At 42.0% G+C, this 11,624-nt stretch overlaps 1 long non-coding RNA gene across 1 annotated transcript; it reads left to right on the plus strand.

The window, feature by feature from the left end:
• Positions 1-1,594: 1,594 nt before the first annotated feature.
• Positions 1,595-8,180, plus strand: LOC310767625. The gene is made up of 2 exons (XR_014550981.1): positions 1,595-1,685; positions 7,875-8,180. It is a non-coding gene; the product is annotated as an uncharacterized lncRNA (long non-coding RNA).
• Positions 8,181-11,624: the final 3,444 nt, after the last annotated feature.

Genomic DNA, 11,624 nt, shown 5'->3' on the forward strand with positions numbered 1-11,624 from the left:
CTGACGGAGCCATGCTTATGGAGCTCCGTTACAGACAGTGGTTTGTGGACTTAGCCAAACACTGAGGGACTAGGAACTTCACGCACAAGCAGCTCATCATCCCATCTCAGGTATGTTACAGTAAGCGCCACACCTTTTAACAACAACAAAAAGAGGTGCTGGTACTGTGTAGCCTTGAGTACCCCCTGAGAAAAAAGCACCGGGCTTGGGGTACCAGAAAACTTGTTCTGTTACCAGCCTAAAATGAGCGCCAATTTGGTGAAATTCAGCAAGTACCATTGTCAGAATGCTAATTAGTAAAATATCCCCTCGCCCCAGTGCAGCTGGCATGCCTCAGTTCAACAGAAGTGGAAAAATCCAAGTTTCCCTTTTAGAATTCTTTAAGCAGAAAGACTTATTTTGATTGTAACTAAACTACCCATAAATCTATGCACACATGTATTGATCTTGGCTGCCTCTTAAAAATGACTCTGTCCCAGTAAGTTGGCATATTTCATAAACAAAAAAAGAGCAAATTATCGATCTATCACACACTCTAAAAGTCCTGTGAAAAATCTAGGTTGCTTTTAAGTTCATTCCGTACCTAAGGGAATGAGAAACCCTGAAATGAAAAATAGATATTTTTAAAAGGGGCAGAAATAACACAAGATATATAGCTGCCCCTGCCAATATTTAATCTTTCATTGTAACTCCGATTCAGTATATTGTATCTCTTGTTATATCTACTGATATGCTACTGATAGACTACTTAAAACATTAGTATAACTACTTCTGACATGGAACAGTAATTAATTTAGTTATATGCCAGAAGATAATTAGTTCATTGTGGAAAAATACTTCTATAGCTTGCAAATTGAAACTGCTGTCTGGCACAGTTGGTTTGCTGTGAGCTCAAGCTTAAAGCCACAAAGTTCTGAGGGTGGTTGCACATATACCAGAAAGAAGCTAAAGCATGGCAAAGATTGCTACTTTTCCAAATGTGCACGGACTCTCCATATTTGGAGGGGAGAGTTGGCTGCTGTTGGCAAAGCTGGCTGTTTTGTTTTAAAGAAGAATCTGGCTTTCAGGTTGCACCAAGCTCTTCTTCAGGGTTTGGTCATGAGAGCAAAATAAAAATAAAAATAAATCTAAACATGGAATTTCTGGACAGTCAGGAGGTTGGTTAGCTCCCTAGGGAAGTCTATCCACTGCAGCTGGCACAGAGATAGCTGGCTTGAATGCAAACATGGCATTCTGATGTCATGCGTGATGTCACAAACAGATAAGCTCAAAGTCTTGGAAACAAGAAAGTCAGTTGGTTAGGAGGTTGGTTAGCTCCTTAGGGAAGTCTAATATCCACTGCAGCTGGCACAGAGATAGCTGGCTTGAATGCAAACATGATATTCTGATGTCATGCGTGATGTCACAAACAGATAAGCTCAAAGTCTGGGCAACAAGAAAGTCAGTTGGTTAGGAGGTTGGTTAGCTCCTTAGGGAAGTCTAATATCCACTGCAGCTGGCACAGAGATAGCTGGCTTGAATGCAAACATGGCATTCTGATGTCACGCGTGATGTCACAACAGATGAGCTCAAAGTCTTGGCAACAAGAAAGTCAGTTAACAGTCAAACTGAGTCTGGACACAGTCAGGCTGGATGCTCAGAACAGGGGAGGATCTACACTCATGGTTTTTAACGTCAAGGGAGAAGTAAGGAATGGTTTTCATATTTGGATGAATTGCGTCCTACTTTCAACGTTCGTAACGCGTTATTAAAATGTGACACCAGAGAGCACTGCAGAGCAACCAGGAACCAGCATTAGGGAAACAGCATTTTGACGGGGTGGGGGGGGGTGAGGGACAAAGGTAAGAAACACTTTAATTTACAAGTATGCTCTGTGACGTTTTAGAACAGTATATCAAATATAGTTCTAATAACAACCAACAGGTCAGTGTAGACCCAGCCCAGGTGATGATAAACAAGTTTGCCTGGGAGCTAGAGTTATGCTATCACAGGAAGCGAGTTTTAGAACAATTTGCAGGTAGGGTTGCTAACTCATGAGCAGCCAACATTTAAGTCCTTTCTGGACATGTTGCCATGAAAAGAATTAACAGTTTATGTGACGGTTTCAGCTAATTAGCAGAAGCATTTGCCTGATTCTGAATTTAACACCCCGCCCCCTTAATGGACTTCATCTGCTTTTTGTATAGCATCATGTTGGAGATCCTTCTAAACCTTGACTCCAGAAATCTCCATTTTGCCTGTAATTGAAGTTTGGATTTGCTTACCTCAATTCATATTGATGAAGGATTCTTTTCCGTGATTCATAGCAGTATGTGATATCTAGCAAATGCAGTCAAATGCTCTACCACTGAGTTATACCCCAAATGCAAAATGCCTTCCTCTTCTGTCTAAACCGAGTATCTTTCGTGAGTTCATAAGATGTCCAACACCACCTTGTGCTTTTATATGGTTGATTTAACTATTTTTTTCTTTGATGTGGGCCTGGCCCAGCCTGAATTATAGGTCTTGCTGTTTCTAACAGAAAACCTGCAAACATAAAAATATTAATTTTGATTAGTACTCTTTGTCATCTTCTTTTTCCCTTTTGCATGTTTAAAGTTTGTCTAATTTGTATTTTACTTTTACAGAAAGGGAATTTAACAAAGAACTAGTTCAGCCATTTGTTGTGGGAGGGTGTGGAGTGAACTGGCCTGTAAACAGGTTGGGGGGTGCTGAAGTTCAACAAATGCTTAGTTTGTGGGCGTGTCATTTTCCCTCCATTGTACCAGGTGGCAGAGTGGTTTGTTTAATCTAAAAAAGAGGATGTTCCTTCCCATGTTTGCTATGGTGTGGATCTCATCCAGGGCCAGATTTAGGTTTGATGCATAGCTGTCGAGTGTCCCTTATTTGGCGGGACAGTCCCTTATCCCAGCGCCATGTCCCGCTGCTGTCCCTTATTGATGAGGCTTCATTTGACTGCTGGCTGGGCTTTCTGCCTTTGGCTCAGAGGGGCTCAGAAGTTGAACATACCTGTGCCCGGAAAATCCCTTATTTTGGCTGCTGATTCCTTATTTTCGAGGCTGCTGGTCCCTTATTTTCAAATCTGTAAGTTGACAGCTATGGTTTGATGAGGCCCTAAGCTACCGAAGGTAATGGGCCCTTTATATGTCCAGCTGTCCTTTGTCAACAACAAATTGTCACTGTTTTTTGTGTTGAATATATGCTATATGGTCATTTATGGTCCTAATAGATATCTAAAGCCATTTACACATAACAAAATATGTATTTTATCAAAGTCATTGGTCAACTGAAATACAATTAAGAAGTATATTAATAGTGAAATACAATTAAGAAGAAGTATATTTTTGGGAGCCCCCAAGAGAGTGGAGCCCTAAGCTATAGCTTGTTTAGCTTATACATAAATCCGGCACTGATCATCTCCCGAAAGCTTCTCTTCCAGAACCATTTAGTACAGCGATTGTTGTAGCTGTGGAACATCACATGGTTTCAGAAAACAATCCATCCCATAATTCAGTCTGGGGAGGGCTGGTCTATGACTTGTAGTCAACTGACTTCTGAACCCTATGTATCATGACATGGTATTGAAGCGACTCAACAAGAAGCAATGGTGGACAATGCCTGTTGATGATTTACTACATAGTATGAGATTATACATTTCAGAGCCAACTTTAAAATAATAATAATAATAATAATAATAATAATAATAATAATAATAGACTCAGTTTTACACATTTTACAAAGAATCTGCCTTGGCTGTGGTGAATGCCAGACACAAGATCTGAAACCAGTCAGAATTTTTTTGATTTGTTTTGTTAATGCTTGTCGGTCAAAAAGATAATACAAGGTGGATCATGATTTAAATAAAAGTGGAGTCTTTGATAGTCTTGGCCAAGACGGCCAATAACTTCCTTCATGAATTTTTCCTTGGGTTAGGTATTCAACTTTTTTCTTTTGCCCACAACTCCATACCAAGTCGCAGATTCATCCAAAAGGCTTTCAGATTTATAAAGTTCCAAAATGGAATGGGCATGAAAATATTGTTTTTCTTCTGTGTGGGACTGAGATGGATATGGGTCCAGCAAACTGCAAGCAGGTTGGCTTTCATCAGTGAAACAAGTCCTCAGTGAGGAAATAAGCAAGTCCAGCTAGGCAATGTAGATGGTTTGATGGTAGAACTCTTCCATGGATTGGCTGGGATGATTGGCATGACTCTTCTGTTGCACAGTTTGTCTAGGTGCATTAAGTTCTACATCCACTTCATCTTCTACTTTCTTGCACTTCTCTGCTATTGTGCTGAAGGTCTCTTGACTAGCTTCCCTGTGTTGTTGTATTACACCCAGCAAATGCTGCATATGGGCTTTCATTTCCATTACATCTAACTTTTCACAGCTTGGGTGACTGGCCCTGGCACTGAAGAATATTTGCTTATAATCACAAGGCAATCAATACAAGTTGATCTCCATGATCACGCAACAACTGGTATGAAAGTTTTCTTCAGTAGCGAGACAATGCTTGTGTGATTTGCTGCAAACACACAGATGCTCTTGTATTTCAGAGTCCACCGTTTTTCACACAGCATTGGTCTGTTGGTATTAGATGTCATTTTTGGATAACCTAATGTATTTTCTTATGATGACCTTACCTTAATTGTGTCAACTGTATTACACATATCACTTACACTGTTCAGATAATTAACAGAGAGATTAAGTCTATGGGATGAGCCGTAGGGGGCAAACATTGCCCGAGGATAGAATGCCTTGATTTGTGCTTGAACCTTCTTTTCCTGTCCTGCTTCCAAACTCATTGTATTGTTGTCCAAGTAACTAATTGAGACCTGGTCAAAAATTAGAACAAACAGGTATGATTGTTTTGGATATGGCTATTGCAGTTTGGTCTGAGACTGAAATCAACCCAAGAATTCCTCATGTACATATGCATTCTCATCATTTTATTTCACAAATCTTTCACCTAGAGATAGTTGTTCTATACCAGGAATAGCTGCTGTTTCATCTGCTAAAACTGAGAATTTCATGAGACATTAGCCTCCATAACTATTTATTCACTCGAACGTTTCCCACACAATTTCATTAACACAGTCTATCTTTGGGCAGATATGTACTTAGCACTATCACCCCCAGTTTCAATAATAATAATAATAATAATAATAATAATAATAATAATAATAATAATAATTGCATCTCCTGTCTCAGCATGAAACTGTAAAAGGTCTATCGTGCTAACTGTGGTATTGGTCTTACGATGGAGCAAGACCATGCGCGTTGCTTGATATTACAGTGTACAGCTTTTGTTTAGTTGCCTGTATAGCTTGGAAGCAAAGATTGTTTAAATTATTCCTCTGAACATGACACTGTTTCCCTCCACCTCCCAATAAATAAAGAGACTCAAACCCACAGGAGATGAATTGGTAACCTAAGGGAATAACAGCTGAGGAAAATCTAGCCTGGGCATCACCATCCAACTCTGGCCAAAGGAGCGAATTCTGGGGGACTCACCAAGAAAGCCTCATTTCACCTATAGGCCAGTGCATGTCAGGCGGTACTCTTTAGCCTCTACAAAAGGTTCTGACTCTGAAGCAGTGGTGGAGGAGAACACCACCCATTGTCTGCTATGAGCATGGTGGCAGCACCATGATGGAGGTGGGAGAGCCATGGCAGATCTTTTGCCCACAAAACCCAATTGCAGACCTTGCCATTTTGCCACTGCCCAAGGCTATCTTAAGACACCATTCACTGTGCCTGAGTAAAGATTAAATACTTTTTAATTGATGCATTAGGGAGGGAGTGTGTTTGGGTGTGTGTGCATGTGCGTCCTTTGATCTACTTTTGTGCATTATTAAAGTTTTTGATTTTCAAATAAGAAAGTGGAACTAAAGTAGAACAAAAAAAGTAACACTTCTGCAGCAACTACTATTCCTGTTTACTCCCATCCTCTTATTAAAGAGAACATAACCCTACAACAGTCTTATGATTTTTCTTTCTTTCTTTGAAGCACAATTAGTTTTCATTTCCATCCATTGATGCTGTCAGGCAAAGCTGTTGCCGGGTGTATCACGACAGAGGGGAGTTCAATTAATACATCGTTTCTGAAACTTATCTGACAATGAACACTCTCCCCCCGTCACTCTCTCACACACACTCATGGAATAAACTGTGTATTCAGTTTGCCTGTGCAGTCATATCTAAGTCTCCCTTGGCTGCTAGCCAAGACCTCTAAAAACCCATTAAGGCTATTAGAGAAATTATTTCCTTTCCATTTTGAGCTGGGTAAATTTCACAGTTATCGCAAGCAAGAGGAAATGAATTGGGAGGATATCTGTCTAGGGATGGCTTGCCTTGTAGTAGGAATTAAGCCAAGGAAATGTAAAGCCCCATTTATTTCCCTTTGTGCCATTTGCACAGGAGAGCCGGTGGGTGGCAGTGTAATCTAAGCCTTGTGCACCAAAGGTCTCTAGGGAGGAAATCTTACGCACTTCTGACTGGCAGCTGTGAGCAATGGAAGCTCTTCTCCTTGCAATTATAGACTTTACTGGAAATCAACTTTGCCTTGAAAAAAAAGCAGTGTGTAAACCAATATTTTCCATGCACTGCAGCCTGCCGTAGAAGAAAGATTCCAAATGACTGCTTCGGGTGCAGCACTGTGACCTGGCAAATACTAGAAAACACTTCAGATGAATCCCAGAGCTTTGTCTGAACAATCACACAGAGTGTTGTGTTCAGACTCCATCATGCAATGCCACTTACTTGTTTGATGTTATTCAACAAAGGGCTAATTTTCTCAGGGCAGATAATACAATTTGGACAGAATCTTCTATTTAGTTTTTGACTGATTTGTAGCTTTGCATCCATGATTAGTCCAAAGGGGAAGTGAGGGGACTAGTAGCCAGCCTGAGAAGTATTGACCAGGCCAAGGCCTGCCTAAACAACACATCGCTGAACATAACCGACCTGCCGTGTGGTGGTAGTGACAACAACAACAACAACAACAACAACAACACGAAACAATTAATAAAATACAAAATTGCACCACATCCATCTGACCGGGTTGCCCAAGCCATTCTGGGCGGCTTCCAACATATACAAAAACATAATAAAACAGCATGGTTTAATGTTTTTTTATGGTATGTCTTCTTGCCCCGTTTCTAAAGTTCCACATAGGTAAGAAAATTGTTCAGGCTTTGATTGTCTTTTTTTTTTTTTTTTTTTAAAGATATTTATTGAAGTTTTACAGAAAAAAATAAATTTAAAAAGGTCATATAAAAAGAAAGAAATACAGAAAAAAAACATAGAAAAATACATAAAATAGAAAAAAGAAGAAGAAAAACAAATCCATTTTTTGTAACCCTAACTCATTATCTTATTTCCTTGGCCTCCTCACACTTCCCCCTTTTGTATCCCCATTTAAATAATCAAATCAGCAAATCCTTACCCTCTTTCGTTTATCTTAACTCTGTATCTTAACATATTATGACTCTATATTTTCATCCATTATCAATTCAATTTTGCATACTCTTGTTAACTTTGTTGCTAATGCCACTTATTTTCAAGCCAACATCATTTTAACATTCATTTATTTTACAGTGTTTCTGCAGATAGTCTTTAGATTTCTTCCAGTCTTCTTCCACCAACTCTTCTCCCAGGTCTCGGATTCTGCCAGTCATTTCCGCCAATTCCATATAGTCCAGGCTTTGATTGTCAGTGGTATGCATTTGGCATGAGTTGTGAAGCTTGGTTTAAAATGCCTTTTTAGTCAGTTCTGTGGACCTACAGAATAGAGTTGCATATGCAACTTGCTGTGCAGCTGCTGCTACTCAAAACACAACTGTGTGCTAAGCAAAGTTTCTCCCCATTAAATAGGAGTGGCTACAACTATACGAAGATGATGTAAGTTTCCAGGAGACATTTAAAGGTTAAATCAGAAGGCACTTGCTGAATCTCTATTGGCAGAGCATTCCACAGAACTGGGCTCACTTTCTTGCTGCTGTCAGATGAGCCTCGCCAACTTGGGGAATGACCAGCCACACTTCTGCGGATGATCTGAGTGAAGGAGCTGAGATATAAGGAGCTTGAAAACATTTCTGTTTACCCAGGCATTTGATGGTAGAAGAATCCTGTTCCTGGCAATCTTGAGAGCCCTAGATAAAATCATGTTTTAAACTGAAACTGTTTTAAGAATGCTTAACTGTTTTAGAATGCTTAAAAAACAATCCGAATGTGTTTGCTTCCCTGAGATGCTTCAGGAGGAAAGGCAGAATATAAATTTAATAAATAAGATATGTATCCTAAACCAATGAAGTTTGGGGCTTTGGCCCAACACCAATTCAGGTATTATAGCAGGAGTAGTCAACCTTTTTATACCTACCGCCCACTAATGCATCTTTCTTGATGGTAAAATTTCCTTACTGCCCCCCAGTGCTCGATGGAAGGAGGATTCAGCTTGTGCCGTAGAACCCCCTACCGCCCACCTAGAATCTTGAAATGCCCAGTAGTGGGCGGTAGGGACCAGGTTGACAACCCCTGCTTTATAGTCTCACTTCAAGGGTGAGAGGTTTCTGAGTGATGGGACATGAACTCCTATGGACTGCAGTAACAGTTCCCACGCAGCCCTCCAGTCTGGGCTGATGTTGTGCTGAGCTACCCAGGCAGGCAGAGATGAGCCCATTTACTCTACCCAGGTCTCAGTATTACACACCAGGTCAGCTCACTTATCTACAATTAAATCGTGCATAGGCATGGTTTTATTACTGACCAGCTTAGCATTCAGCTGCAGAACCACCAGACTGTTGGCAGCAATGGTAGAGCATTCATTAGTACCAGGGATAGGAGGGAGCTTCGTGGGAGATATTAGGCTCAAGTGGCACTGTGGGTTAAACCACAAATCCTAGGACTTGCCGATCAGAAGGTCGGCGGTTCGAATCCCTGCGACGGGGTGAGCTCCTGTTGCTCAGTCCCTGCTCCTGCCAACCTAGCAGTTCAAAAGCATGAAGTGCAAGTAGATAAATAGGTACCGCTCCGGTGGGAAGGTAAACGGCGTTTCCTCTGGTTTCGCCAGAAGCGGCTTAGTCATCTGGCCACATGACCCGGAAGCTGTACGCTGGCTGCCTTGGCCAATAAAGCGAAATGAGCGCCATGACCCCAGAGTCATTCGCGACTGGACCTAATGGTCAGGAGTCCCTTTACCTTTACCTATCATCAACCTTCTAACATGCCTCCTTTCAATCACTGAGATTGAACCCCCTCCTCCAATACCCTTCTGCTGAGACACACCCTGTGTATAGAACACTCTTCTAGAAAAACCCAGTGCACGATTTATCATGCCACCAGGCCACGTAGACTTCAATCCACAATAGTCAAGAGCACATACAGTCCACCATAAACATGCCAACCCTCCAGCTAAGGAAACAAAACAAAACAGTATATTCTACAGTCATCCCATCCCATCTTTCTCCTGGGGCATAAACAGTAGATTTTCTGCACCCAGGAGTCATGTACCCTCTAGGACCCCTCAATTTCTCATACTGGGTACTCCAAAAGCACAAACCTACGTATCTCTCCCTCTCACCCTTGTGACAACCCCATGGTCTTGCCAGATGGCAGCCCATCACGTTGGGCAAGCCTTGAAAATGAAAAGTGATAACAGCTGCACAGTCTTCAGGCACCATTGCTCTCAGCTGCTAGGCTTGTCTGCCTGGTGGGAAGAGGCTTGCTTGGTGGTAATTGGCAATTGGAGGCAGGTGCACGGCTAGCAGGAGGTATGGAGGGCAGATGTTCAGAGGTGTTTTCGGTTCTCTTGCTTCCCATTCACCAGGCCGTCGCAAGCAGCAACCTCTTGGAGTCCTGGACACACCGAGTTGGACGAGCCTCTGCTTTGTAACTTCTCCAATGTGTCACTTTAGGTGTTCACACAAAAATAGTTTCTCTTCGTTGAACCTGCATGTTTTGGCATGAGAATCAAAGCTCGTGAAAATTTGGCTCATCTCTAGCTATACTGTAGCAGCATTCAGTAAACCAGAAAATCACTCCCCCATGATTCCATCCCAGAAAACTATTTATTTTCATATACACCTTCATGCTAGCCCCTTCCTTTCTCTCCATTGACTGCACCCGTCCCCCATGAACTAGACTGTAAGCTTTTTGAGGCAAGGAGCTCTCCCCCCCCGTCAGATACTTCGTAAAACCTGCTAGCATAGTAGGCCAAATGTCCTGCTTGACAGTCCTCTATTTGTGAGGATATTTCACCCCTCCCATTGCAAGAATCTGCTGATTTTCCAGAGAGCAGGGGGCGGATTGTGCTTGCTACTTATTCCGCTCCAGCCTCACTTCAGAGGGGGGGGGGGACTGAGTGTTATCTCTGTGTAGATAAGGTCGCTGCAGAAAGCAGCTATAACACTCAGTGCAGTCCAGCGTCTCCATTTGTATATAGTTTGTATAGTACAGTAGCTGTTAGTGAATAAAAGAAGATATTCTTCAGCACTGTCGTCCGAGTGATTTATGCTCTGCTATACTCTGCTGGGCACGGTTGTCTTCTGGAAGTGAGTTCGGGGCTCACAGCTCTGAGTTGTGAGTCCACAGCACTTAGACCTGTTCCTGCAGAAGAAGGTCTCTGGAAGTGCTACCCCAGCTCGCCTGGCCCAGTCGGGGCTGAAGTGGTTGAGCCCAGTTGGGGGCACTGGCTCAAGGGTGATGCTGACAATTTGAAGGCACCCTCGCTTTGAAGGATTGTCCAGTCCAGATCTGGTTTAAAGACAGATAACAATAAGAAAGCAGAGCCAGGCCTTGAACTAGCTTTTTAGCAGTTAGCGCTGCGAGAGCAGACTGAACAGGCACACACCGTATTTTTCTGTGTATAACACGACCTCATGTATAAGACGACCCCTATTTTTGGGAACCCTCAACAGTCGAACTTCTTTTGTAAGTCCGCTGAGCTGTTGAACAGCTTTTCGACGATCCTTTGCTCCAGCTGATGGAACTGGTGCCGTAATACTCTGCATACTGGCACTCACCAAATACTCTTCCTAAGCCGGGAAGAGCGGGTAAGCAGCCTCCTCTCCAACATTTCCCTGCTACCGCCGCAGCACCAGCCCTCAGTTACTTAGCCTATTAACCCGTGTATAAGATGACTCTCAATTTACCACCAAAAGAAAAATAAGAAAAAAGGTCGCCTTATACATGGAAAAATACGGTAGGTCACTTGCTCGCTATCTTCCCAATTGCCACTATGATGAAATGCATTGCATTTTTAAAAAACTAAATTATTTCTAAGCATGCATTTATATATTTAAAGTAGCATGGACAAATATTATGCAAATATGTTTCTTGTTCTATCCTCTTTTCCATGATGCAATGTCTCATTTTTCTTTTCATTTTGGTAATGTGGCCACCATAACTCATATTACCACCGCCAATAACAGTCATGTGGCACACAACAGATTGTTGATAATAATCACAAGTATCTCTTATGTATCACATTAAGTACTTCCTCACCCACAATAATACAACAACCAGACTTAACATGGACACTGGTACCAGAGCCTGCAATAAACTCAGATGCCAACTTTGCTGCCACATACACCCAGACAACACCAACACCACCAACTGGACCCAACA

Source organism: Podarcis filfolensis, assembly GCF_964270895.1.
Source record: "Podarcis filfolensis genome assembly, chromosome: 7".
Lineage (NCBI taxonomy): Eukaryota > Metazoa > Chordata > Lepidosauria > Squamata > Lacertidae > Podarcis > Podarcis filfolensis.